General features: G+C 38.8%; 2 protein-coding genes and 3 long non-coding RNA genes across 6 annotated transcripts in view; 3 read left to right on the top strand and 2 right to left on the bottom strand.

Moving 5' to 3' along the window:
* Nucleotides 1–27,500, bottom strand: part of LOC309687428 (dual specificity protein phosphatase 14) — a 179,456-nt gene that overhangs the window by 85,960 nt on the left and 65,996 nt on the right. The window lies entirely within an intron of this gene.
* Nucleotides 1–27,500, bottom strand: part of LOC309687407 (uncharacterized protein) — a 113,348-nt gene that overhangs the window by 56,615 nt on the left and 29,233 nt on the right. The window lies entirely within an intron of this gene.
* LOC309687437 lies at nucleotides 7,785–10,337 on the top strand. Of its 2 annotated transcripts, XR_014270763.1 has the most exons (5): nucleotides 7,785–7,840; nucleotides 8,519–8,663; nucleotides 8,914–9,073; nucleotides 9,211–9,403; nucleotides 10,286–10,337. It is a non-coding gene; the product is annotated as an uncharacterized lncRNA (long non-coding RNA). The 2 variants fall into 2 exon arrangements; XR_014270764.1 differs by lacking the exon at nucleotides 10,286–10,337 and having other exon boundaries at nucleotides 9,211–9,916.
* Nucleotides 22,732–25,858, top strand: LOC309687441. Its single transcript, XR_014270767.1, has 3 exons — nucleotides 22,732–22,757; nucleotides 24,249–24,350; nucleotides 24,470–25,858. It is a non-coding gene; the product is annotated as an uncharacterized lncRNA (long non-coding RNA).
* LOC309687436 overlaps nucleotides 25,886–27,500 on the top strand; it is a 2,272-nt gene continuing 657 nt past the window's right edge. Inside the window, exons 1-2 of the long non-coding RNA XR_014270762.1 lie at nucleotides 25,886–26,519; nucleotides 26,603–26,791. This is a non-coding gene — a long non-coding RNA (uncharacterized lncRNA). The remainder of the gene's footprint in view (nucleotides 26,520–26,602; nucleotides 26,792–27,500) is intronic.

Below are 27,500 nucleotides of genomic sequence, written 5' to 3'. Positions count from 1 at the left end.
AAAGTGACATTTCTTGGATTTTTTTGTGTGTGTATTACCTCTCCCTAACCCTTATATTATTATAGTGTAAGATTTCTTTTAATATACTGATCTTTGTTGAAAATCTTATTCAACATTCTTTTGTATGAATGGTTTTATATAAACAAACATTTGTTCTCTTGACTAAATAATAGAAATCAGTCGACTATTTAGTAGATTATATTTTCAAAAGGGTAAAGAAGACACTAGAAAATACAAAAGAGTCATATTTCACGTAATTATGATATAAATAGTTTTAATATTTTTTAAAGAATTATTTGGCATGATGTGAAGCAGATGCATGAAGTAATGGAGCACTTTAGGTTCATATTTGCTTTCTGAACTGCAGCTTGACATAAATTACTCTAAATTCTTGATACTTGTATTGCAACATATTTAAGATGTTTCTTGAATTTCTGTTGAATGGTGCAGGGATCCAAAATTTGGTGAAACAGCTGAGCTAAATTTCAATGTTAATACCTTTTAGGCAGTATGTAAAATACTGCCTAAAAAGCATAAAAAGTCACAATCATATGGCATAAAACTTAATTCTCACCGAAGTCTCTTTAAGAGCTGATCAAAAACTGTAAGACAATGGTCATTACATATGGATCATGACAGAAAAAAAATTATATCCTGGATACAAGCGGGAAAGATTAGCTTCTGTAGCATGGTTGACTGGGCCTTAGAGATATGTCCAGAGCTTGACTCAAGTTAAATTCAAAGTCAGCTTTATTGTGGAGACGGCTTATGGTTGAGAAATGAACATTCAATGCACGGGCGACAGATCTGGTTGACATTCCTGCTGTCAGCATGCCAATTGCACGCTCCCTCATTGCATCTGTGGCATTTTGCTGTGAGACAAAACTGCACATTCCAGGGTGGCCTTTTGTTGTGGGCAGTCTGAGGTACACCTGTGCACTACTCATGATGTCAGATCAGCATCCTGATGTGGCACACCTGTGAGGTGGGATAGATTATCTCAATATAGCAGATGTGCCCACTACCACACATTTGGACTGATTTGTGACCACTGTTTGGGAGGGATGGTTATATTGTGTATCTGGGATGAATTTTAGGTCTCTACGTCCATCCCATGGGGAATGGGAGCAGTAACAAAGGTGTTGCGTTTATATTTTTGTTGAGTGTATATCATATAGGAGACAGTGATATTCCAGAAGTGAAAAGAAGTTTACTGGATTTACAAAAAGTGTGCAATAATTGTTTAAACAAAAATCAAGCAGGTGCATAAATTCGGGCACCACAAAGTTTAGTTGTCATGAAATCAATATACTTAGCATCCTTATTTTCCTATTATATTGTTTTATTTATTTCTCCACAAAAAGTGACCCGACTGCAAAATGACAGTTGCTCATCCACTTTCCAGGGGTGGGGCCATCTTCTGTGACGCATTGAGAGAAGGAAGACCGGATAAAGACATGTTGTGGAAGAGAGCCAGAAATTAAAGTATGATTCACACACCTATTAGCACATAGTGAGTGAAGACAGTGACTGAAGAAGAAATAGTCAATGCATCATTGGAATCCCCCAGCGCCCTACGTCTATTGCAGCATAACTAAGAGAGGATTCAGGGTCACCTGATCCAGCCCTAACTATATGCTTTAGCAAAAAGGAAAGTTTGAAGCCTAATCTTGAAAGTAGAGATAGTGTCTGTCTCCCAAATCCAAACTGGAAGCTGGTTCCACAGAAGAGGGGCCTGAAAACTGAAGGCTCTCCCTCCCATTCTACTTTTAAATACTCTAGGAACAACAAGTCTGCAGTGTGAGAGCAAATTGCGCTAATGGGGTGATCTAGTATTATAAGGTCATTAAGATAAGGCCTGATTATTTAAGAACTTGTGTGTGAGGAGCAGGATTTTGAACTCTGGATTTAATAGGAAGTCCATGAAGGGAAGCCAAAGCAGGAGAAATCTGCTCTCTTTCTAGTCCCTGTCAGTATTCTTGCTGCAGCATTTTGGATTAGCTGAAGGCTTTTCAGGGAGTTTTTAGGACTTCCTGATAATAATGAATTACAGTCATCCAGCCTGGAAGTAATAAATGCATGAACTCGTTTTTCAGCGTCATTCTGAGACTGTTATGAAATGGCTTTGTGCAGGCTGGAAAAGGACCCAAGGTGCAGACACTGAGGCAAAACTTGGACTCAAAACAGCTTTAATGCTAAACTCAAATGTAACATAACTGGATATCTCAAAACAAACTTACCTGGGCCAACTCACAGCATGGCAAAAGGGTAGATCACAACACAGAGAAATACAGGGCTTAAATACACAGAGGGAGCAATCAGGGAATGGGTAACAGGAGGGAAACACAGCTGGGGCAAATCAGGCCTAACAAGACAAAGGAAGCAAAACCAGACGCATTTACATGACACAGACTTTCAAAGTAAAACAGGAAACATAACACAGAGACGCGAACTTGACAAGGGAATACAGCTGACAGGGGAGACAGCAACTAGAGAACACAGAGATGTAAACCATAAGGCAGAACTCAAAGAAACCAAAGACTAGAAATGATAAATAATATAATAAACTCAAAACCATGGGTCAACGACCCAGGCATCCTAACAGAGACAGGATATTTCTAATTTTAGAGATGTTGCACAAATGGAAGAAAGCAGTCTTACATATTTGTTTAATATGTCCGTTGAAAGACATATTCTGGTCAAAAATGACTCCAATGTTCCTCACACTGTTACTGGAGGCCAAGGTAATGCCATCCAGAGTAAGAATCTGCTTAGATACCATATTTCTAAGATTTTCAGGGCCGAGTACAATAACCTTTGTTTGATCTGAATTAAGAAGCAGAAAGTTAGCGGCCATCCAGGTCTTTATGTCTTTAAGACATTCCTGCAGTTTAACTAATTGGTGTGTGTTATCTGGCTTCATGGACAGATAGAGCTGGGTGTCATCAGCATAGCAGTGAAAATGTATGCTATGTCTTCTGATGATGCTGCCTAAGGGAAGCATGTATAATGTAAACAGAATTGGTCCTAGCACTGAACCCCATGGAACTCCATATTTAACCTCAGTGTGTGAAGACGACTCTCCATTCACGTGAACAAATTGGAGTCTATTAGTCTATTGACCTCCTGACCCAGTATTCAAGGTTCAAGGTTCTTTATTTGTCACATGCATAGTTATACAAGTATAACACACAGTGAAATGTAGCCTGACACGCTCCTCGACATGTGCAAATATTTGGGGGGGTGTAGAGGAAGAACATTATATATATATATATATATATATATATATATATATATATATATATATATATATATATATAGTATATACACTGGGTGAATGTGCAGTAGTAGCAGCAAGCAGGTGAATTCTGTACATTAATATGAATAGACATCTGACTATTTTACAGGATAGACAATATAAATATATTTAAAATTAAAGGAATTTGGAATGTACATTGTGCCTTGGTTTAGAGTGTCTGGAAGAGTCCTGTCTCAGTCAATTATAGATGATGTGAGAGGGCGGGTGTGTGTGTTTAGGGCACGGATGGCTTGGGGATAGAAGCTCCTCTTGAGTCTCTCTGTCCTTGCCCGGATGATGCGGAACCTTCTACCAGATTGCAGAAGTTGGAACAGTTTGTTGCCAGGATGGGACGGGTCCTTCAGTATCTGCGCTGCTCTAGTCCGGCATCTCCTGGTGTAGGTGTCCTGAAGCGGGGGGAGAGCAATCCTGCAGCAGCGTTCTGCTGTACGGATCACTCTCTGGAGAGCTTTTTGGTCCTTCACACAGCTGTTCCCGAACCACGATGTCATGTTCTGTGTGAGGATGCTCTCCACAGCGCCTGTATAGAAAATCCTGAGGATCTTTGGAGAGACCCTGAACTTCCTCAGTTGTCGTAGGTGATACAGGCGCTGCCTAGCCTTTTTGGTCTGGACCTGAATGTATGAACCTTCCAGATGCCTCAGGTCATCTGGATCCGTTTTTTTATCAGTTCCCAGAGTCAGAACCAGACACAGAGAAGCTGCATTCAGCTTTTATGCTCCATATATCTGGAACAAACTCCCAGAAAGCCTCAGATCAGCTGAAACACTCAGTTTATTTAAATCCAGGTTGAAGACTCACCTATTCTCAGCTGCATTTGAATAAAGCACCAAATCCACACTTTTAAGCTTAAATTTCAAAACTTATATTTTAACTACTGATTTTATCTAGTGTTCTGATTTTATCTACTGTTTTTTAACCAATTTTAAATCATGCTGTTTTTGTTTTTTAATTTCTCTTTAAAGCACTTTGAATCACCTTGTTGTTTAATTGTACTATATAAATAAACTTGCCTTCCCTATTGTTGCTGTATAAATAACATTGAATTGAATCAATCAAATCCACAAATCAAATCAATCATATGCAACTGGAAATCTGCAATTTCAACAAAGATCAGTATATCAATAGAAATCATTACCATCCAATATCTCCTAACATATTCTGAAATCTTTTTTCCTTGATCACAAATACTTGAGTCAAGATGAATATGTGGCTCTTTATATCTGTATTGATAAAAAGAGCCACTATAATGCTAATCTATGTTAAGATTACAAGGATGCACACTTACAAGTCCTCTCTTTCAAATCCTTCTGTGCTGCCATTTTAAGTATAAAGACTGCCGCTTCCTGATAGCACATCTCTGAAGAGTCTTCTTACAGCAGTTGTGCCAGCAAGTGAAATATAAAATAAAAAAATAAGAATTCTTTCTTTAACAACACTAATTTACTCATATGTTCCCATACATATCTGTTTTAATGTGTCATTTAATCACAGGAGAAGCCAATGTAAATTGTAGAGAGTCGTCTCTTCTGCCATGATCTGATAGAGTAGCAGCATTAGAGCCAGGGATTAAAAAAGTTCAACATGCATAAAGGTACCTGGTACTGGGGACAAAAAGGAGTTAGATCCCGTTCAATCGTCTGCAAGACAAGCTCACTAATATTAAGTCCTGGCATACATGGTATCCATAGAGACCTGTGAATCTCAGCTAAACGCTCATATTATCCATTTCTACCATTTCTACAACCACCAAACACAAACACAAAAGCAGTTACACCATTTCATGAAATGTCAGTAAACAAACACAGTGGAGCCTCATCAGCATGGAGCCTCAGCTAACCAATAAAACAATACATGGTTTTGAAAAGAAAGCTCTTACAGATTCCAGAACTGCAAGCTTCGTCACACTCTGACCAAAAATCAACGAACCAGCCGCAAAATCAGACCACAATATTTTTACGATCAATAATCAGTAACGTTATAATCGGACTTTGCTTGTTGTTTCCAATGTTTAAACATCTATATGGGACTACAGAATGTTTCCTTCTCCCACAATGCCTTGGAGATGTTTACTATTTTTAAAAAATATATAATTTTCTGCCCAGTTACAGACATTTGATTGGACCAGGGCGAGGTCACGCATTTTTCTTTGGCCTTGCAACTTCTGATTGGTGGGACTGACGTGAACATGGCCATATTACTGTGATTTTATTAGCTCAAACAATTAAAAAGAGATGTCAATCAACACAAATCGGACAATAGAAGCCGAAGTTACAGCCCCTCTGAATTTAGAGGGAAACCTTTTTAGGTATGTAAATAAAGTTAAATCATTTCTGTTCAATACCTAAGAAATTTCTACTCACAAAAGGTAACAAAATGTGCCAAATACCTGGCTTTCTATTCCTTTAAAGTGCTGTAATTTTTCACTGTTTTACTTCAGAAGTATTCATCTTTGCACAGATAATGTTAATACGTTGATTACTGTCTTGATGCATGCTCAAACATCCAGGTAAGTAATTCTTGATTCTATGGCTTACTGTTTATATGAACAGGGCGTACATTTAAGACCAATTTTCTGTATGATCAACATGGCCATCTCAAATTTTCTGGCTTCGATGCTCAACCCGTTGGTAGGCAGCTCTGAACACATCCAGAACAACTTGTCGAGAAAGTGAGAGATGCCATTATGGAGGCAGATGAAACAATGGTCTTGTACAATGTTACACCTCTTACTTCACTTGGGTTCCAGTCACTGAAGAATAGGTAGTTCATAACTTGTACATGGAAGAAGTGGAAAAGAGATCTTTGTTATCCTATCCTGGAACACCACCAAGTCATTGGTTCAGGTATGTGGATGACACCTAGCTGAAAATCAAATCTCAGGATGTACCACAAGTAATGGATCACATTAACTCAGTGGATTAACACATCAAATTCACCAGGGAGGATATGAGTGATAAAATGTTTCTCCCATTGAAAATGCTACGTCCAGAAGAACTTAATCAACCTTTTGGGATTTACTTATCTGGATGATCGAGCATGCATCAAGACATGCAAATAGCAGTTTTTCCCATAAAAAAAAGTAACCAATCTACTGCATTGACCTGTATGCACATGTTCAAAGGTGAACTCTTTTGATATCATTGTACACAGCATTTTTTGGAGTGATTTGTTCTCCACATCACCCTCAAAAACACTATGCAAAAAGAAAAGTTTGTACATTAAGACACTATGGAGGGGGCTGTCTTACACCATAAGGTAGTGGTAGACTTTATTTAATTGTAGGAAAAATGAATGGAGAAGTCTACCTGGACAGTTGTTCAAAAGAATCTGAAGAAAAGACAAGTGTGGATTTTCAGGCAAGACAATAATTCCAATCACAGAGGATAGAAAACTTTCAATTGGATTGAGAGAAATAAACCAATTATGAGCCCTCTGGTAACCTGATTTGTTTTGTATTCCCAAAGCGAGAGCTGTGTTTGCATTCTTGACACAAAGCTGAAGTTGTTCCCAGAGAAGGTTAAACTCTGCCTGGGCTGACCTTTGTCACTGATTCTGTTGGTGGTTTTCATGGATTAAATGGTGTCTGGTTTGTGAACCTTGGGGTCTCATCTTTGGCAAATGACATGGTACTTCAGGCTTCTTAAGGCCATGACCTTCAGTGTGTACTAGAGTGGTTTGCAGCTGAGTGTGAAGCAGCTGTGATTAGAGTTAGCTCCTCTAGGTCTATGGTACTGTGCAGAGCTCTGTCATCTGAGGGGTGCTTGAAAGAGAGACACTGCTCCACCACATCAAAATGACCAGCATGCCTACTGGGTGCCTCCCTGAGCATATTCCACTGACTGGGATCTCTCTGGGGAAGATCTAGAGCTTGTTGGAGAGACTAAGATAAAGTGTTTATTACCTAATTTCAGTCTTTACATATTTTAGACTGTTTTTAAACATAGAAAATAGTGTGAAATAAAATCCAGCAAAACAAAACAAAAATTATAATACTAGAACATTTAAAAGGTAAAAGTGATACTTAAATTAACAGTGGAATAGTAAGGCAGCTCGTATTTTTCTCATTTGACAATTTTATTCACTGTGTACAAAACCCCAAACATTAGTTCCTCTATACTTTAAAGCAAGGAAACTGAGAAATTTCATTTAGAAATTGATTTAATTTTTGCAGATTAATATATTGTTTTTTTTAAGTTTTCATAAGATAAACAGTGATTAAAATAATAATTAATTAAATTAATAATTACAATAATACTGAACCGACTGATTGAACATCTTTAAGTGCATAATCATAATCTTGCCATTAGGCTTTGCAAAAAACGTTGGTTTCTCAGATTTTTTTTTTAGATATGTGGATGGGGCAGGGCCTGCCGGTAGGCGGGCGGGAGGCGCGCGAAAGGGAGAGGCGCGAAGGAGAGGCGCGAAAGAAGAGGCGGGTGGGGGAGGGTCACAATAGCTTTGGATCGCAGTCATGGAGGTAACCATCTGAGAGCAGCAGCGCATGGAGCAGCTTTAAAGGTATGAAAAGTAGCTTAAGACATTTAGTTTGTTATTGCCATGCCTTTAGGTTTCTGCTGAAAAGGAAATTACACGACAAAAAGAAATGTCAGTATTTTCTGTCTGAATGTAAGAAAGTTATTTCAAGATGAATGTTGATATTGGTTAGCTAGCTAGGTGTACCCTTGATAAAACTCAAATGAGCTAACATTGAAATCAGAGTACGTACTAAAATGTACGGGGGAATGATAACAAGACAATTTTCTCTAGATCGCTGATTTTTGCTGTCTTGTGAACAGCATTCCCGTGGTGACATTTATTTGTTAGCTGTTTTCGAGGTGGCCTCGACACCAGCCTGAGTTCTTTTTTTTTTTTTTTTTTTTCTTGACACCAGCCTGAGTTCGAGTCCTTTGCCCAGTGTCTTCCCCCCTCTTTTTCTGCCCCGCTTTCCTGACATTCTTTACTGAGTCAATCGAATAAAACAGAAAAAAGCCAAGAAAAAGTACAAATGTTAAATTTCAGTGTAATCTTTAATGTAATCATGAGAGTTGATAGTGTGCTTTAGTAATTAACAAATATTTTAAATAATTTATCAAATATTTATATTTTATTATAAGCATTTAAGAAAAGGCATACTGTATTTTAATTTGGAGTTGGTGAACACAGGGAATAATTAGGTATTTAAATCTCTTTTTACAGAAAAGAAATCTTGCATTTGATATTATGATGGAAACATCAGGTAGAAGAAGAAAAAGAGTTAATCCTCAACACGATGCAGAACACTATATTAAACTGAAAACTGACAAGACTGGTCTAACAGAGCAATTCATCAGCCCATGCAAAGGTATAGTGGTGTCATTTGTGCATTTTGATAATTACAGCACGCATAAACAGTAACACTTCGCTCCTGTATGCAAATTAGACATTCAGTACTGATAACCTTGCTCATGTCATTTGCATTTATCAAGCGTTTATGTTATAGTTTTTTAATAGGCTTTGTAAAGAAGAGTAACTTTATTCATAAGTTTTAAAATGTCTTACAATTGGTGGAAACATTTTTTTTTAAACTAGAGCAATATTTTCTTCTTTTAAAGGTCGTGGTGTAATTGCCTCGCAGTTTTTCAAACAGGGGGAATTTGTTCTTGAGTACCGTGGAGAACTTTGCAAAGCAGATCCTTATCTTGAAAAAAACAAGTTCAATGATACGGTGGAAGTATTCTTATTTGATTTCAAATGGAAAGGAACCTCTTGGTGGTAAGACAATATTTCATGTTACAGTGTATTTTGGATCTATGCTATACTTAATACACTACTACAAATATCTATTATTTATGTAACATGCCACACAGTATGTTGATTTACTCCACTGTTGATACTTTTTTTTCTTCAAGCATTGATGCTTCTGTTGAAGACAAGTCATTAGGAAGGCTTGTGAATGATGACCACCGAAGGCCTAGCTGTAAGATGAAAACAGTTGAAGTTGAAGGAAGGCCACATCTTTGCCTGTTTGCCTTACGTGACATTGACCCAGGAGAAGAAATAACTTATGACTACGGGAAAGCCGACTGGCCTTGGCGCAAGATGGTAAACTATTGCATTGCACTATTGCTGCACATGATGTCAAATAAGTCTAACTATATTTGATTTTGGCCCAAAGATATCACATAAACTACTGTTAAAACAGCTTAGATTTTAAACCTCTTCAAGTTTTTCTTAAACCTCTTCAGAACATGGTGTTGTTATTTTTGAGTTGAAATACAAAGTATGTTTTGTATTTCGATAAGATAATAGTATTTAATATCAGTGAATATACTGGTATGGTGGGGTGTGGTCTGTGGGGCCGCTGCATTGGCTCATCACGCTGTCCTTGCATTAAAGCCTGTACTGGGTCCTTACTGACTTGTTGTTGTCATTTTGTACAGGACACCACTGAAGAGCTGCTTCTGTGTTTGTTTATTGAGACGACAACCAGAAATAAAAATGTTGAGGGGTGGGGAGTAGGGCTCTAGCCACCTTGTCGGTCTTTTTATTTCTGGTTGTTGTCTCAACACACACAGCTTTTCAGGAGTGTCCTGCACATAATATGTTCTCATCACTCTGGACATGAGGCTTGTGTTTGCTCTGAGCAGTGAGGGGGAGGGGCAGTCGTTACACTCCCAGTGGCACATCAACAGAGCTGGAGGGAGAGAGAGAGAGATCCTTCTTATTGGATTCAAGTGCACATTTGAGTTCTGTGAGAATAGTTTGCAGCCTTGTCTTACTAGTCATTTCTACACAGACGCCATGAAATGCACAGACGCGGGCACGCACAACACGAAGCACATGGTCAATTTAGGGGAGGCTTAGGTTAAAGCAGAGTGTATTTGTGTTAGAAACTTCCCCAAAAGTTACAAGTGTGAGACCTAATGATGACTGTAGTTGGTGATGTTTTTGTAGTTGTAAGTGAAGTCATGTCTCTGTTTTTAGGATAAGTCTACTCTAGAGATCAGCAACCAAACCGGTGATCTTGAACACTGCATTCAGGTAAGTGTTATGTTCTCATCAGTATCTAATGAGTATCTAATGAGTGGCCTTAGTTCAGTTTGGCATTTACTGTCCTCACTTAGGTTAAAGCAGAGTGTATTTGTGTTAGAACCGTCCCCAAAAGTTATAAGTGTGAGGCCTAATGATGACTGTAGTTGGTGATGTTTTTGTTGTTGTTAGTATGGGTGGGTTTTAATAATCGATTCATTGATTAAAATCGGTTCAGGTTTGGATAATGTGATATCGATTCATTAAAATCCGGAATCGATTTTTTTTTTTTTTTTTTTATATAAATGTATTTTGCCCAAAATCCTTCTCCTTCTTATTGGATTCAAGTGCACATTTGAGTTCTGTGAGAATAGTTTGCAGCCTTGTCTTACTAGTCATTTCTACACAGACGCCATGAAATGCACAGACGCGGGCACGCACAACACGAAGCACATGGTCAATTTAGGGGAGGCTTAGGTTAAAGCAGAGTGTATTTGTGTTAGAAACGTCCCCAAAAGTTACAAGTGTGAGACCTAATGATGACTGTAGTTGGTGATGTTTTTGTAGTTGTAAGTGAAGTCATGTCTCTGTTTTTAGGATAAGTCTACTCTAGAGATCAGCAACCGAACCGGTGATCTTGAACACTGCATTCAGGTAAGTGTTATGTTCTCATCAGTATCTAATGAGTATCTAATGAGTGGCCTTAGTTCAGTTTGCCATTTACTGTCCTCACTTAGGTTAAAGCAGAGTGTATTTGATCCCCTCTATGGTGTGGTGTATAGTAAAGGAGATTCACATGTGTACTACCTCCTGTTACCCTTGTACCATTTTGGGCCCCATTGACTTCCATTATAATCACATATTTTCCATATACTGTAATCCTGACATGTGATAAGGCTTTTCTCGTGGATACCTAATGGATCTAAGCCTCTGCCTTCAAAATAAAGGAAAAATAGGTTTTGGATCAAATGAGCACAATATTAGGCACAGCACCACCATAGACACTCAGTGGTTTTGAATGCAGGACATGGTTATCTTACCTTGCAAAATACATGGTAACAAAACGGCTAATCACCATAAAATAGTCTTGATGTAGTGGAACTGATATAAGAGAGTGGTGTGAATGTGATTGAGAATATATATATATATGTATATATGTTTTTTTTTTTTTTTTGCTTCACTCTGGACATGAGGCTTGTGTTTGCTCTGAGCAGTGAGGGGGAGGGGCAGTCGTTACACTCCCAGTGGCACATCAACAGAGCTGGAGGGAGAGAGAGAGAGATCCTTCTTATTGGATTCAAGTGCACATTTGAGTTCTGTGAGAATAGTTTGCAGCCTTGTCTTACTAGTCATTTCTACACAGACGCCATGAAATGCACAGACGCGGGCACGCACAACACGAAGCACATGGTCAATTTAGGGGAGGCTTAGGTTAAAGCAGAGTGTATTTGTGTTAGAAACGTCCCCAAAAGTTACAAGTGTGAGACCTAATGATGACTGTAGTTGGTGATGTTTTTGTAGTTGTAAGTGAAGTCATGTCTCTGTTTTCAGGATAAGTCTACTCTAGAGATCAGCAACCAAACCGGTGATCTTGAACACTGCATTCAGGTAAGTGTTATGTTCTCATCAGTATCTAATGAGTGGCCTTAGTTCAGTTTGCCATTTACTGTCCTCACTTAGGTTAAAGCAGAGTGTATTTGTGTTAGAACCGTCCCCAAAAGTTATAAGTGTGAGGCCTAATGATGACTGTAGTTGGTGATGTTTTTGTAGTTGTTAGTATGGGTGGGTTTTAATAATCGATTCATTGATTAAAATCGATTCAGGTTTGGATAATGTGATATCGATTCATTAAAATCCGGAATCGATTTTTCTTTTTTTATATAAATGTATTTTGCCCAAAATCCTTCTCCTTCTTATTGGATTCAAGTGCACATTTGAGTTCTGTGAGAACAGTTTGCAGCCTTGTCTTACTAGTCATTTCTACACAGACGCCATGAAATGCACAGACGCGGGCACGCACAACACGAAGCACATGGTCAATTTAGGGGAGGCTTAGGTTAAAGCAGAGTGTATTTGTGTTAGAAACGTCCCCAAAAGTTACAAGTGTGAGACCTAATGATGACTGTAGTTGGTGATGTTTTTGTAGTTGTAAGTGAAGTCATGTCTCTGTTTTCAGGATAAGTCTACTCTAGAGATCAGCAACCAAACCGGTGATCTTGAACACTGCATTCAGGTAAGTGTTATGTTCTCATCAGTATCTAATGAGTGGCCTTAGTTCAGTTTGCCATTTACTGTCCTCACTTAGGTTAAAGCAGAGTGTATTTGTGTTAGAACCGTCCCCAAAAGTTATAAGTGTGAGGCCTAATGATGACTGTAGTTGGTGATGTTTTTGTAGTTGTTAGTATGGGTGGGTTTTAATAATCGATTCATTGATTAAAATCGATTCAGGTTTGGATAATGTGATATCGATTCATTAAAATCCGGAATCGATTTTTCTTTTTTTATATAAATGTATTTTGCCCAAAATCCTTCTCCTTCTTATTGGATTCAAGTGCACATTTGAGTTCTGTGAGAACAGTTTGCAGCCTTGTCTTACTAGTCATTTCTACACAGACGCCATGAAATGCACAGACGCGGGCACGCACAACACGAAGCACATGGTCAATTTAGGGGAGGCTTAGGTTAAAGCAGAGTGTATTTGTGTTAGAAACGTCCCCAAAAGTTACAAGTGTGAGACCTAATGATGACTGTAGTTGGTGATGTTTTTGTAGTTGTAAGTGAAGTCATGTCTCTGTTTTCAGGATAAGTCTACTCTAGAGATCAGCAACCAAACCGGTGATCTTGAACACTGCATTCAGGTAAGTGTTATGTTCTCATCAGTATCTAATGAGTATCTAATGAGTGGCCTTAGTTCAGTTTGCCATTTACTGTCCTCACTTAGGTTAAAGCAGAGTGTATTTGATCCCCTCTATGGTGTGGTGTATAGTAAAGGAGATTCACATGTGTACTACCTCCTGTTACCCTTGTACCATTTTGGGCCCCATTGACTTCCATTATAATCACATATTTTCCATATACTGTAATCCTGACATGTGATAAGGCTTTTCTCGTGGATACCTAATGGATCTAAGCCTCTGCCTTCAAAATAAAGGAAAAATAGGTTTTGGATCAAATGAGCACAATATTAGGCACAGCACCACCATAGACACTCAGTGGTTTTGAATGCAGGACATGGTTATCTTACCTTGCAAAATACATGGTAACAAAACGGCTAATCACCATAAAATAGTCTTGATGTAGTGGAACTGATATAAGAGAGTGGTGTGAATGTGATTGAGAATATATATATATATGTATATATGTATATATGTATATATGTTTTTTTTTTTTTTTTTTTGCTTCACTCTGGACATGAGGCTTGTGTTTGCTCTGAGCAGTGAGGGGGAGGGGCAGTCGTTACACTCCCAGTGGCACATCAACAGAGCTGGAGGGAGAGAGAGAGAGATCCTTCTTATTGGATTCAAGTGCACATTTGAGTTCTGTGAGAATAGTTTGCAGCCTTGTCTTACTAGTCATTTCTACACAGACGCCATGAAATGCACAGACGCGGGCACGCACAACACGAAGCACATGGTCAATTTAGGGGAGGCTTAGGTTAAAGCAGAGTGTATTTGTGTTAGAAACGTCCCCAAAAGTTACAAGTGTGAGACCTAATGATGACTGTAGTTGGTGATGTTTTTGTAGTTGTAAGTGAAGTCATGTCTCTGTTTTCAGGATAAGTCTACTCTAGAGATCAGCAACCAAACCGGTGATCTTGAACACTGCATTCAGGTAAGTGTTATGTTCTCATCAGTATCTAATGAGTATCTAATGAGTGGCCTTAGTTCAGTTTGCCATTTACTGTCCTCACTTAGGTTAAAGCAGAGTGTATTTGATCCCCTCTATGGTGTGGTGTATAGTAAAGGAGATTCACATGTGTACTACCTCCTGTTACCCTTGTACCATTTTGGGCCCCATTGACTTCCATTATAATCACATATTTTCCATATACTGTAATCCTGACATGTGATAAGGCTTTTCTCGTGGATACCTAATGGATCTAAGCCTCTGCCTTCAAAATAAAGGAAAAATAGGTTTTGGATCAAATGAGCACAATATTAGGCACAGCACCACCATAGACACTCAGTGGTTTTGAATGCAGGACATGGTTATCTTACCTTGCAAAATACATGGTAACAAAACGGCTAATCACCATAAAATAGTCTTGATGTAGTGGAACTGATATAAGAGAGTGGTGTGAATGTGATTGAGAATATATATATATATGTATATATGTATATATGTATATATGTTTTTTTTTTTTTTTTTGCTACACTCTGGACATGAGGCTTGTGTTTGCTCTGAGCAGTGAGGGGGAGGGGCAGTCGTTACACTCCCAGTGGCACATCAACAGAGCTGGAGGGAGAGAGAGAGAGATCCTTCTTATTGGATTCAAGTGCACATTTGAGTTCTGTGAGAATAGTTTGCAGCCTTGTCTTACTAGTCATTTCTACACAGACGCCATGAAATGCACAGACGCGGGCACGCACAACACGAAGCACATGGTCAATTTAGGGGAGGCTTAGGTTAAAGCAGAGTGTATTTGTGTTAGAAACGTCCCCAAAAGTTACAAGTGTGAGACCTAATGATGACTGTAGTTGGTGATGTTTTTGTAGTTGTAAGTGAAGTCATGTCTCTGTTTTCAGGATAAGTCTACTCTAGAGATCAGCAACCAAACCGGTGATCTTGAACACTGCATTCAGGTAAGTGTTATGTTCTCATCAGTATCTAATGAGTGGCCTTAGTTCAGTTTGCCATTTACTGTCCTCACTTAGGTTAAAGCAGAGTGTATTTGTGTTAGAACCGTCCCCAAAAGTTATAAGTGTGAGGCCTAATGATGACTGTAGTTGGTGATGTTTTTGTAGTTGTTAGTATGGGTGGGTTTTAATAATCGATTCATTGATTAAAATCGATTCAGGTTTGGATAATGTGATATCGATTCATTAAAATCCGGAATCGATTTTTCTTTTTTTATATAAATGTATTTTGCCCAAAATCCTTCTCCTTCTTATTGGATTCAAGTGCACATTTGAGTTCTGTGAGAACAGTTTGCAGCCTTGTCTTACTAGTCATTTCTACACAGACGCCATGAAATGCACAGACGCGGGCACGCACAACACGAAGCACATGGTCAATTTAGGGGAGGCTTAGGTTAAAGCAGAGTGTATTTGTGTTAGAAACGTCCCCAAAAGTTACAAGTGTGAGACCTAATGATGACTGTAGTTGGTGATGTTTTTGTAGTTGTAAGTGAAGTCATGTCTCTGTTTTTAGGATAAGTCTACTCTAGAGATCAGCAACCAAACCGGTGATCTTGAACACTGCATTCAGGTAAGTGTTATGTTCTCATCAGTATCTAATGAGTATCTAATGAGTGGCCTTAGTTCAGTTTGCCATTTACTGTCCTCACTTAGGTTAAAGCAGAGTGTATTTGATCCCCTCTATGGTGTGGTGTATAGTAAAGGAGATTCACATGTGTACTACCTCCTGTTACCCTTGTACCATTTTGGGCCCCATTGACTTCCATTATAATCACATATTTTCCATATACTGTAATCCTGACATGTGATAAGGCTTTTCTCGTGGATACCTAATGGATCTAAGCCTCTGCCTTCAAAATAAAGGAAAAATAGGTTTTGGATCAAATGAGCACAATATTAGGCACAGCACCACCATAGACACTCAGTGGTTTTGAATGCAGGACATGGTTATCTTACCTTGCAAAATACATGGTAACAAAACGGCTAATCACCATAAAATAGTCTTGATGTAGTGGAACTGATATAAGAGAGTGGTGTGAATGTGATTGAGAATATATATATATATGTATATATGTATATATGTATATATGTTTTTTTTTTTTTTTTTGCTTCACTCTGGACATGAGGCTTGTGTTTGCTCTGAGCAGTGAGGGGGAGGGGCAGTCGTTACACTCCCAGTGGCACATCAACAGAGCTGGAGGGAGAGAGAGAGAGATCCTTCTTATTGGATTCAAGTGCACATTTGAGTTCTGTGAGAACAGTTTGCAGCCTTGTCTTACTAGTCATTTCTACACAGACGCCATGAAATGCACAGACGCGGGCACGCACAACACGAAGCACATGGTCAATTTAGGGGAGGCTTAGGTTAAAGCAGAGTGTATTTGTGTTAGAAACGTCCCCAAAAGTTACAAGTGTGAGACCTAATGATGACTGTAGTTGGTGATGTTTTTGTAGTTGTAAGTGAAGTCATGTCTCTGTTTTCAGGATAAGTCTACTCTAGAGATCAGCAACCAAACCGGTGATCTTGAACACTGCATTCAGGTAAGTGTTATGTTCTCATCAGTATCTAATGAGTATCTAATGAGTGGCCTTAGTTCAGTTTGCCATTTACTGTCCTCACTTAGGTTAAAGCAGAGTGTATTTGATCCCCTCTATGGTGTGGTGTATAGTAAAGGAGATTCACATGTGTACTACCTCCTGTTACCCTTGTACCATTTTGGGCCCCATTGACTTCCATTATAATCACATATTTTCCATATACTGTAATCCTGACATGTGATAAGGCTTTTCTCGTGGATACCTAATGGATCTAAGCCTCTGCCTTCAAAATAAAGGAAAAATAGGTTTTGGATCAAATGAGCACAATATTAGGCACAGCACCACCATAGACACTCAGTGGTTTTGAATGCAGGACATGGTTATCTTACCTTGCAAAATACATGGTAACAAAACGGCTAATCACCATAAAATAGTCTTGATGTAGTGGAACTGATATAAGAGAGTGGTGTGAATGTGATTGAGAATATATATATATATGTATATATGTATATATGTATATATGTTTTTTTTTTTTTTTTTGCTACACTCTGGACATGAGGCTTGTGTTTGCTCTGAGCAGTGAGGGGGAGGGGCAGTCGTTACACTCCCAGTGGCACATCAACAGAGCTGGAGGGAGAGAGAGAGAGATCCTTCTTATTGGATTCAAGTGCACATTTGAGTTCTGTGAGAATAGTTTGCAGCCTTGTCTTACTAGTCATTTCTACACAGACGCCATGAAATGCACAGACGCGGGCACGCACAACACGAAGCACATGGTCAATTTAGGGGAGGCTTAGGTTAAAGCAGAGTGTATTTGTGTTAGAAACGTCCCCAAAAGTTACAAGTGTGAGACCTAATGATGACTGTAGTTGGTGATGTTTTTGTAGTTGTAAGTGAAGTCATGTCTCTGTTTTCAGGATAAGTCTACTCTAGAGATCAGCAACCAAACCGGTGATCTTGAACACTGCATTCAGGTAAGTGTTATGTTCTCATCAGTATCTAATGAGTGGCCTTAGTTCAGTTTGCCATTTACTGTCCTCACTTAGGTTAAAGCAGAGTGTATTTGTGTTAGAACCGTCCCCAAAAGTTATAAGTGTGAGGCCTAATGATGACTGTAGTTGGTGATGTTTTTGTTGTTGTTAGTATAGGTGGGTTTTAATAATCGATTCATTGATTAAAATCGATTCAGGTTTGGATAATGTGATATCGATTCATTAAAATCCGGAATCGATTTTTCTTTTTTTATATAAATGTATTTTGCCCAAAATCCTTCTCCTTCTTATTGGATTCAAGTGCACATTTGAGTTCTGTGAGAATAGTTTGCAGCCTTGTCTTACTAGTCATTTCTACACAGACGCCATGAAATGCACAGACGCGGGCACGCACAACACGAAGCACATGGTCAATTTAGGGGAGGCTTAGGTTAAAGCAGAGTGTATTTGTGTTAGAAACGTCCCCAAAAGTTACAAGTGTGAGACCTAATGATGACTGTAGTTGGTGATGTTTTTGTAGTTGTAAGTGAAGTCATGTCTCTGTTTTTAGGATAAGTCTACTCTAGAGATCAGCAACCAAACCGGTGATCTTGAACACTGCATTCAGGTAAGTGTTATGTTCTCATCAGTATCTAATGAGTATCTAATGAGTGGCCTTAGTTCAGTTTGCCATTTACTGTCCTCACTTAGGTTAAAGCAGAGTGTATTTGATCCCCTCTATGGTGTGGTGTATAGTAAAGGAGATTCACATGTGTACTACCTCCTGTTACCCTTGTACCATTTTGGGCCCCATTGACTTCCATTATAATCACATATTTTCCATATACTGTAATCCTGACATGTGATAAGGCTTTTCTCGTGGATACCTAATGGATCTAAGCCTCTGCCTTCAAAATAAAGGAAAAATAGGTTTTGGATCAAATGAGCACAATATTAGGCACAGCACCACCATAGACACTCAGTGGTTTTGAATGCAGGACATGGTTATCTTACCTTGCAAAATACATGGTAACAAAACGGCTAATCACCATAAAATAGTCTTGATGTAGTGGAACTGATATAAGAGAGTGGTGTGAATGTGATTGAGAATATATATATATATGTATATATGTATATATGTTTTTTTTTTTTTTTTTTTTTGCTTCATTCTGGACATGAGGCTTGTGTTTGCTCTGAGCAGTGAGGGGGAGGGGCAGTCGTTACACTCCCAGTGGCACATCAACAGAGCTGGAGGGAGAGAGAGAGAGATCCTTCTTATTGGATTCAAGTGCACATTTGAGTTCTGTGAGAATAGTTTGCAGCCTTGTCTTACTAGTCATTTCTACACAGACGCCATGAAATGCACAGACGCGGGCACGCACAACACGAAGCACATGGTCAATTTAGGGGAGGCTTAGGTTAAAGCAGAGTGTATTTGTGTTAGAAACGTCCCCAAAAGTTACAAGTGTGAGACATAATGATGACTGTAGTTGGTGATGTTTTTGTAGTTGTAAGTGAAGTCATGTCTCTGTTTTTAGGATAAGTCTACTCTAGAGATCAGCAACCAAACCGGTGATCTTGAACACTGCATTCAGGTAAGTGTTATGTTCTCATCAGTATCTAATGAGTATCTAATGAGTGGCCTTAGTTCAGTTTGCCATTTACTGTCCTCACTTAGGTTAAAGCAGAGTGTATTTGATCCCCTCTATGGTGTGGTGTATAGTAAAGGAGATTCACATGTGTACTACCTCCTGTTACCCTTGTACCATTTTGGGCCCCATTGACTTCCATTATAATCACATATTTTCCATATACTGTAATCCTGACATGTGATAAGGCTTTTCTCGTGGATACCTAATGGATCTAAGCCTCTGCCTTCAAAATAAAGGAAAAATAGGTTTTGGATCAAATGAGCACAATATTAGGCACAGCACCACCATAGACACTCAGTGGTTTTGAATGCAGGACATGGTTATCTTACCTTGCAAAATACATGGTAACAAAACGGCTAATCACCATAAAATAGTCTTGATGTAGTGGAACTGATATAAGAGAGTGGTGTGAATGTGATTGAGAATATATATATATATATATATATATATATATATATATATATATATACTGTGTGTGTGTCGGTGGCAAACAAAACGGCCCGTAGAGCCGCCTCCTTGAAGTGAACAACGGCAGCCTGCCCCGTTTTTTTTTCCTTTCTCTAAATCTCTCTAAATGTTTTTTTTTTTTTTTGCTTCACTCTGGACATGAGGCTTGTGTTTGCTCTGAGCAGTGAGGGGGAGGGGCAGTCGTTACACTCCCAGTGGCACATCAACAGAGCTGGAGGGAGAGAGAGAGAGATCCTTCTTATTGGATTCAAGTGCACATTTGAGTTCTGTGAGAATAGTTTGCAGCCTTGTCTTACTAGTCATTTCTACACAGACGCCATGAAATGCACAGACGCGGGCACGCACAACACGAAGCACATGGTCAATTTAGGGGAGGCTTAGGTTAAAGCAGAGTGTATTTGTGTTAGAACCGTCCCCAAAAGTTACAAGTGTGAGACCTAATGATGACTGTAGTTGGTGATGTTTTTGTAGTTGTAAGTGAAGTCATGTCTCTGTTTTTAGGATAAGTCTACTCTAGAGATCAGCAACCAAACCGGTGATCTTGAACACTGCATTCAGGTAAGTGTTATGTTCTCATCAGTATCTAATGAGTGGCCTTAGTTCAGTTTGCCATTTACTGTCCTCACTTAGGTTAAAGCAGAGTGTATTTGTGTTAGAACCGTCCCCAAAAGTTATAAGTGTGAGGCCTAATGATGACTGTAGTTGGTGATGTTTTTGTTGTTGTTAGTATGGGTGGGTTTTAATAATCGATTCATTGATTAAAATCGATTCAGGTTTGGATAATGTGATATCGATTCATTAAAATCCGGAATCGATTTTTTTTTTTTTTATATAAATGTATTTTGCCCAAAATCCTTCTCCTTCTTATTGGATTCAAGTGCACATTTGAGTTCTGTGAGAACAGTTTGCAGCCTTGTCTTACTAGTCATTTCTACACAGACGCCATGAAATGCACAGACGCGGGCACGCACAACACAAAGCACATGGTCAATTTAGGGGAGGCTTAGGTTAAAGCAGAGTGTATTTGTGTTAGAAACGTCCCCAAAAGTTACAAGTGTGAGACCTAATGATGACTGTTGTTGGTGATGTTTTTGTAGTTGTAAGTGAAGTCATGTCTCTGTTTTCAGGATAAGTCTACTCTAGAGATCAGCAACCAAACCGGTGATCTTGAACACTGCATTCAGGTAAGTGTTATGTTCTCATCAGTATCTAATGAGTATCTAATGAGTGGCCTTAGTTCAGTTTGCCATTTACTGTCCTCACTTAGGTTAAAGCAGAGTGTATTTGATCCCCTCTATGGTGTGGTGTATAGTAAAGGAGATTCACATGTGTACTACCTCCTGTTACCCTTGTACCATTTTGGGCCCCATTGACTTCCATTATAATCACATATTTTCCATATACTGTAATCCTGACATGTGATAAGGCTTTTCTCGTGGATACCTAATGGATCTAAGCCTCTGCCTTCAAAATAAAGGAAAAATAGGTTTTGGATCAAATGAGCACAATATTAGGCACAGCACCACCATAGACACTCAGTGGTTTTGAATGCAGGACATGGTTATCTTACCTTGCAAAATACATGGTAACAAAACGGCTAATCACCATAAAATAGTCTTGATGTAGTGGAACTGATATAAGAGAGTGGTGTGAATGTGATTGAGAATACATATATATATATATATATATATATATATATATATATATATATATATATATATATATATATATATATATATATATATATATATATATATACTGTGTGTGTGTCGGTGGCAAACAAAACGGCCCGTAGAGCCGCCTCCTTGAAGTGAACAACGGCAGCCTGCCCCGTTTTTTTTTCCTTTCTCTAAATCTCTCTAAATGTTTTTTTTTTTTTTTGCTTCACTCTGGACATGAGGCTTGTGTTTGCTCTGAGCAGTGAGGGGGAGGGGCAGTCGTTACACTCCCAGTGGCACATCAACAGAGCTGGAGGGAGAGAGAGAGAGATCCTTCTTATTGGATTCAAGTGCACATTTGAGTTCTGTGAGAATAGTTTGCAGCCTTGTCTTACTAGTCATTTCTACACAGACGCCATGAAATGCACAGACGCGGGCACGCACAACACGAAGCACATGGTCAATTTAGGGGAGGCTTAGGTTAAAGCAGAGTGTATTTGTGTTAGAACCGTCCCCAAAAGTTACAAGTGTGAGACCTAATGATGACTGTAGTTGGTGATGTTTTTGTAGTTGTAAGTGAAGTCATGTCTCTGTTTTTAGGATAAGTCTACTCTAGAGATCAGCAACCAAACCGGTGATCTTGAACACTGCATTCAGGTAAGTGTTATGTTCTCATCAGTATCTAATGAGTGGCCTTAGTTCAGTTTGCCATTTACTGTCCTCACTTAGGTTAAAGCAGAGTGTATTTGTGTTAGAACCGTCCCCAAAAGTTATAAGTGTGAGGCCTAATGATGACTGTAGTTGGTGATGTTTTTGTTGTTGTTAGTATGGGTGGGTTTTAATAATCGATTCATTGATTAAAATCGATTCAGGTTTGGATAATGTGATATCGATTCATTAAAATCCGGAATCGATTTTTTTTTTTTTTATATAAATGTATTTTGCCCAAAATCCTTCTCCTTCTTATTGGATTCAAGTGCACATTTGAGTTCTGTGAGAACAGTTTGCAGCCTTGTCTTACTAGTCATTTCTACACAGACGCCATGAAATGCACAGACGCGGGCACGCACAACACAAAGCACATGGTCAATTTAGGGGAGGCTTAGGTTAAAGCAGAGTGTATTTGTGTTAGAAACGTCCCCAAAAGTTACAAGTGTGAGACCTAATGATGACTGTTGTTGGTGATGTTTTTGTAGTTGTAAGTGAAGTCATGTCTCTGTTTTCAGGATAAGTCTACTCTAGAGATCAGCAACCAAACCGGTGATCTTGAACACTGCATTCAGGTAAGTGTTATGTTCTCATCAGTATCTAATGAGTATCTAATGAGTGGCCTTAGTTCAGTTTGCCATTTACTGTCCTCACTTAGGTTAAAGCAGAGTGTATTTGATCCCCTCTATGGTGTGGTGTATAGTAAAGGAGATTCACATGTGTACTACCTCCTGTTACCCTTGTACCATTTTGGGCCCCATTGACTTCCATTATAATCACATATTTTCCATATACTGTAATCCTGACATGTGATAAGGCTTTTCTCGTGGATACCTAATGGATCTAAGCCTCTGCCTTCAAAATAAAGGAAAAATAGGTTTTGGATCAAATGAGCACAATATTAGGCACAGCACCACCATAGACACTCAGTGGTTTTGAATGCAGGACATGGTTATCTTACCTTGCAAAATACATGGTAACAAAACGGCTAATCACCATAAAATAGTCTTGATGTAGTGGAACTGATATAAGAGAGTGGTGTGAATGTGATTGAGAATATATATATATATATATATATATATATATATATACTGTGTGTGTGTCGGTGGCAAACAAAACGGCCCGTAGAGCCGCCTCCTTGAAGTGAACAACGGCAGCCTGCCCCGTTTTTTTTTCCTTTCTCTAAATCTCTCTAAATGTTTTTTTTTTTTTTTTGCTTCACTCTAGACATGAGGCTTGTGTTTGCTCTGAGCAGTGAGGGGGAGGGGCAGTCGTTACACTCCCAGTGGCACATCAACAGAGCTGGAGGGAGAGAGAGAGAGATCCTTCTTATTGGATTCAAGTGCACATTTGAGTTCTGTGAGAACAGTTTGCAGCCTTGTCTTACTAGTCATTTCTACACAGACGCCATGAAATGCACAGACGCGGGCACGCACAACACGAAGCACATGGTCAATTTAGGGGAGGCTTAGGTTAAAGCAGAGTGTATTTGTGTTAGAAACGTCCCCAAAAGTTATAAGTGTGAGGCCTAATAATAATAACAGTTGATGATATTTGTCAAAGCTGAGCCCAGGGCAAACTAAGCTAAATTATTGGTTTTAGCTAATAGCTACAATAAGCATAACAGTTACTGTTAGGCTGTCATTTGTTCGCATGATGCTTTTTCTTATACACGCAATACATTTATTACCCAACTAATTCAACAAAGTTCTGTCCATACAAGTACTGTGTAATTGAAAACACAAAGATTGTTTATTATTGTTAAATATGTCTGCTATATAATGAATTTCACAAGTACACTGCTGTGCAGTTTAGGTTTGTTTTAATATTAATTTTCATATCCCTCTTTAAAAATACCCTATGCAACCTTGTTTTCTAAATGACATATTATTTTTTTTCAAATGTATATCCTCAAACCAGTGATTCCAGTGTTGAATTTTATGCTATAACTAGTATTACTTTTACAGTTTAATATTTCCTTATTTGGTTTTATAGATATCAAAAATATGTTGTAATAATATGATACTTTTAGAAACTCAGTTTTTGTTTTTTGTCCATCCTTTAAGGCTGCAGTTCCTCCTATAGTTGCCACAACATCATTACTTCAACCAGCATCTGATAATTGCTTCGTTGAATACTCAAAAAAGAGGTCCTCAAGACAAAAACAGGTGGAAAATGTTTAATATACATGTTTTATTTATCTTTAAATAGCTCTAACTTTTAATCTGTCACAAAAAATACTTCTATCATGTCTTAAATCTTAAAGAGATGTTATTTTTTCCCCAAGGTCTCGACATATACAGAAACATCTTCTGATGAATCCGATCACACAGACTATAGTGATGCTAATTATGTTCCAGACACTGAAGGAAGTTCCTCTCAGCTAGATGAAGATGAACCTCTTTATCCAACTGCACAGAAGTCTCTGCCTTCTCTGCAATACCCCGATTTATCTCCACAAAAACTAGATAATTATTCAGAAATTTTAAATAAAGGCAATGGTGCCACAACTTTTAAGAAGAGGATCTCAAAAACTCCAAGAAAGAGAAAGCTCTCGTCCCACAGTGCAACAAATAGTAATGAAAGTACACCGAAGAAAAGCAGAACTCAACAGATTTTGGACTCGATCAAAGTGTTACCACCTTCAAAGTCTGGAAGTCGCCGTGTATATGATAAGAGAAACTATTGTTTGTTTTGTCTCCAGCCTACATCAAAAATTGCACGACACCTGGAGACTGTACATAAAAATAAGGAAGAGGTTGCTCGTGCATTTCAATATCCCAAAAATTCAAGAGAGAGGCGCAATAGGTTGAACATCCTTAGAAGACGCGGAAATTTTGCCCATAATGCCAGTGTTGTGAAGAGGGGGGCTGGTGAGCTACAGGCCTGCTATAGACCAAAGAAATCCACAGAGGGCATTGATTACATTCATTGTTATCACTGCCAGGGACTCTATTCTAAGAAAACACTGTGGAAGCACATGAGAATATGCCCAGCAAAGAAAGAAAGTGAAGAAGACTCCCAGAGTGGGAAGCAGCGGGTTCGATCCAAATGTGCACTGAAAACTGCTGTTGTTCGTGACATTGGAGAGGGCTTGAAAACTGTGATTTCCTGCATGAAATATGACGAGGTAACTCAATTAATCCAAAATGACCAACTTCTTCTTCAGTTTGGACAGCACCTTTATGATCTAAATGGTTCAAGAAAGAACAGACATGACTACATAAGGCAAAGGCTTAGGGAACTTGGGCGACTGCTGCTTATAGCTCAGAAGAATACCCCCATTCAAAAGGCAGAGGAACTGATTTATCCTGCAAACTTCAACCATTTGATATCTGCAGTGAAAGAGGTGGCTGGGTACGATCCTGAAAGAAATACGTTCCAGAAACCTACCTTAGCTCTAAAAATTGGCAACAATCTGGGAATTATCTGTGAGCTTGTAGAGACTGACAATTTGTCCTCAGAAGACGGAGACTCAAGCCTTGTGCAATTTGCCAGAGAATTTAAGGCTATCAAAAATTTTAGATGGAAGGGACTGATCACCAGAGGTGCAACAACAACCATGAAGGAGTCTAAGTGGAATGCACCACAGATTTTACCTTTAACAGCTGATGTCAAATGCTTGGATCGCCATATGGAGACTGTTAAAAGCGGTGCTGAAAGAATGCTGAGGTTGACTCCAAATCCATACAGCTATGCAATGCTTGCCAAAGTGACACTAGCTCAAGTGATCATTTTTAACAGAAGAAGAGAAGGAGAGGTATCAAGAATGGAGGTGTCCACCTTTAAAGACAGAAAAAAGTCAGAAATCAATATGGACATGGCTGCTTGTCTGACCTCACTTGAGAAAAAAATGTGTGATTTCTTCACCAGAGTAGAAATCCGTGGAAAACGAGGGAGAGGAGTTCCTATTCTCCTAAAACCATCAATGGTCTCTGCAATGGAGCTCCTTGTGGAAACTCGTGAATCTTGTGGCGTCCCCAAAGAGAACATTTACATGTTTGCTAGACCAGGAGCTTTATCTGCCTATCGAGGAAGAGACTGTATCCAAATGTTGGCAAAGGAGAGTGGAGCAAAACACCCTGAAATCTTAACATCAACAAGGCTCCGAAAACATATCGCAACAATGTCGCAGGTGCTTAATCTTCAAGAAAATGAAGCAGATCAACTAGCAGACTTTCTGGGTCATGACATACGTGTGCACAGGCAGTATTACCGCTTGCCTCAAGGAACACTTCAGCTTGCTAAGATGAGCAAATTACTTTTGGCACTGGAGAACGGAACTGTTTCACATTATAAAGGCCAAACACTTGATGATATTGAAATTGACCCCGAAGGTAAGAGTGTAAATTTTATTAGGATGCTCTAAAATATAATAATTGATTTTTTTTTAATTATTAAATGCTCTGGAAACCTTTAGAAAAAGTTGATCTGGAAAATTCAGATAACTCAAGCGATGAGAGTGAGCCTCTTCAATCGGCTCTGGAGGCAATAAAAACACCAGAGAATGAGACAACGGATCAGGATGGAGACAGAGGGCCATGGACTTCTTCATCTCCAGGGACGTCTTCATCTCCAAGGACTTCTTTCAGTCCTCCCTTGAAAAAGGGTACTGACCAATTTGTTTTGGCATAAACATAAACTTTATACATTGGCACAGAAAAATAAATATGGTTCAGTGAATTAATGAAGTGAAAAGGTGATAAATAAATGACGGTCACGATCATCAACTCGGCGAACAAATAATTCAGAATTCATCCAATATGCACAATTTTGCTTTTACTTTGAACAGGCTTGTGCCTACCTTTAAATCTTTTTAGACCGGTCTGTTGTCCGCCTCATATCAGATCGTACCTTAAGGTCCAAATTAGACCTCTCAGCCGCAAAAGAATCCAGGTCATGGCACCAATTATTAAATTCATTTCTTTGTATTCTTTTAACAGCGAAGAAAGACACGGCTCAAAGTGGTCTAACTCAAAAAATGATCTTTAATTTTACATTTTCCGGAAAATGGAGACTGAGCACACAGACATCAGCTCAAGTCTGAAGCAGCAGCAGGCAGTCTGGTTATTTATATACTTCCTCTAGACGTCACGCACACTTTTAAGTTTCGATCAAACACTCTACTTAGTTTCACTTTCTGCCTGCAGCTCATATTCTTTGCAAAGGCATGCAGTTTCCTATCAGCCTGCGACCTAGTTTACACTCAACGCTGGCCATCTCTTATACGTAAAAGAATATAATCAGCAAATAAGCACTAATAATATATATATATTAAATACATGACATTATTCATTGAGTAGAGGAGGAAAACATTT

The sequence above is a fragment of the Aulonocara stuartgranti genome, assembly GCF_965226115.1.
Source record: "Aulonocara stuartgranti genome assembly, chromosome: 14".
NCBI classification, from domain to species: Eukaryota; Metazoa; Chordata; class Actinopteri; order Cichliformes; family Cichlidae; genus Aulonocara; species Aulonocara stuartgranti.
The sequence above is the reverse complement of the archived record's forward strand: the minus strand, read 5'-3'. Positions and strand labels throughout refer to the sequence as shown.